General features: G+C 38.4%; 1 long non-coding RNA gene across 1 annotated transcript; it reads right to left on the bottom strand.

The window, feature by feature from the left end:
* Positions 1-215: 215 nt before the first annotated feature.
* On the bottom strand, positions 216-1,697 carry LOC108861711 (uncharacterized). The gene is made up of 4 exons (XR_001950887.2): positions 1,279-1,697; positions 1,027-1,077; positions 677-789; positions 216-596 (listed from the first exon to the last, which is right to left on the bottom strand). It is a non-coding gene; the product is annotated as an uncharacterized LOC108861711 (long non-coding RNA).
* Between the last annotated feature and the right edge of the window lie 589 nt (positions 1,698-2,286).

Here is a 2,286-nt window from a genome sequence, read left to right as displayed (position 1 = left end):
TTGTATACAATATATAGTAAATAAAATGATTGTTTTGATTTATTTACCGAAAAAATCACTTAGACCATGTTTATCCCACGTACCCATTATGGGTATCTTGATCATAAATTAATGATATTTAAGGAATAAAGGTGTTGAAGAGATTTAGTGAAAAAACTTATATTTTGATGTCTCCATTGCTAGTCTCTTGATTTTGGTTTCTTTAAAAAAAAATATTAAACTTTTTTTATAATTTTTTTTTTTTTATTCAATAAAACATAATACAAAAGGGAAAAAATATGATAACATCCCGGTTAAGACTCATTCAATACAACTGAATCAACTGAATCAACAACGTCTGCATATCATTCATAGAGATATCAAAGCGAGCAACATTCTACTTGACAGAGACTTATCCCCCAAGATCTCTGACTTTGGATTCGCCCGGCTTATGCCACCGAACATGACTCATGTCAGCAGCATCCATATAACTTAACCAAATTCTCGTGCTGTATTTCTGATATGACATTGATCTCGGTCAAGAACTCTTTCACGCCTTGTCTTGACTCAGTGGAAAGGACTTTGATAGCTGCAATCTTTCCATCTTTAAGACGGCCCTGATCGTTGACATTGTTTGAGTTAAAAAAAAAGATGAAGAGAAAGAAGAAGAGCAAGGAGCTGAGTTTTCTCATTTTACCTTGTACACAAAGCCAAACCCTCCTCCAATTTTATTCAGGGCATCGAAATCATTTGTAGCCTGACGAATCTCTTTGTATTTGTAAATCTTTACCTTGCCTGTCACTGAAAGTTCTGTACGCAAAAAGATATATACTAAGTTAAGAGGAAACCAGCAACAAATCTAACACATTGATCACACATCAACCTAACACATTGATCACACTAAGACAGGCTTGCTATCTAACCCTCAACCTAGCCATTGCACTTATTTATTACTAACACAACCATAATATTTCATTAAGGAAAACATTAACTACCTAACTAGACATTAAAAGAGTTCAATTAATTCCATCGAAGTAGACATTTTACCTGTATTGTGATTTGCTTTGCACTCCTCTGGTTTGACGAGACTTCATCTTCCTAAAACAGAAACACACCGAAACATATCAAAGATGTGTTCCACGCGAAACAACAACAAACATATATTGAAACAGAAACATATATAAAACTTGAACAAATCCAAACATAACAACATACATATCAAATTTAATCAATCCATATCAATTCAAAGATGATCAATGAATTTTTTTTCTAAGAACATGAAATAAAAAGAATCTTTACCTTCGATTAGAGGAGAGCCACCGTGAAAGAGATCCCTCGCCACCGACAGACAGCTTCTTCCCAATCGCAGAGAGGTCGGGGCCGTCGAGGAGAGCTCCGTCGCCACCGGAACACCAAATCGAACCGAACAAACAAAACAAAAAACAGAGATATTGCAATCAGAACACAACTTGAACAACAGTCAATCACATGCATTGAAGGAAGACTAGAGGAAGATTTACCTTTCGATTAGAGCCGAATCACCGCTGCAAAACTCCATCGCCGTCTAGGTGACCCACCGAGACACAGATTCAACGAGAAGCAACATATCCAACCGGTCGGAAGAAGAAGAGCATCGATCGATCAAATCGCCAAACAAATCGCCGAGAGGATTCGAGAGAGAGAGAGGGAGAGAGAAATAGAAGTTTGATGCGTTTAACGCGTAACCGACGCTCCACCCTCTCGTTCGTCGACACGCGTCCACCAGGATGCGTTCCTTCATGAGACCACGAAACACCCGTCTCCTCGACTTTCTTCCTTTTTTTCTTTTTTTTTAATTATAATTAACTAAAGAAACTCCCTTAGTTAACCGCGATAAACATGCTCTTAGGGAAGCTCAAAAATCCTCAATACTATCACAATTGACTTTCAAGGCTGCAATTTGCTAGATCAAGAAAGCACTGACTTCTTCCACAGTGAAGCTACTGTAAACACTGCTGAGTAACCTTAACAAAACCCATGACTCGATCAGTCTCAATGGAGACTGAGACTATCCTGCCTATAATTTCTATAGAGGATAACTCTACAACTACTACCACTCCATCTGAAATAGATTGTCTACCGGAAACTGCAGGAACAGGCCCCACTTCTGGTCTCATTGAGACATCCACTTCACCATCAACTCTCTCACACTCTCTCTCCTTGCAGCAGGTTCTCACCTCCATCTGTAGATGTTATACAAAGTGAATCTATACTAGGTGGCGATCAGGATATCAACAGGCAGCTAGATGAAGCAATGATCGCAAATAG

Source organism: Raphanus sativus, chromosome 5, assembly GCF_000801105.2.
Source record: "Raphanus sativus cultivar WK10039 chromosome 5, ASM80110v3, whole genome shotgun sequence".
In the NCBI taxonomy this organism is placed as follows: domain Eukaryota; kingdom Viridiplantae; phylum Streptophyta; class Magnoliopsida; order Brassicales; family Brassicaceae; genus Raphanus; species Raphanus sativus.
This window is presented reverse-complemented; position numbering and strand designations above follow the sequence as displayed.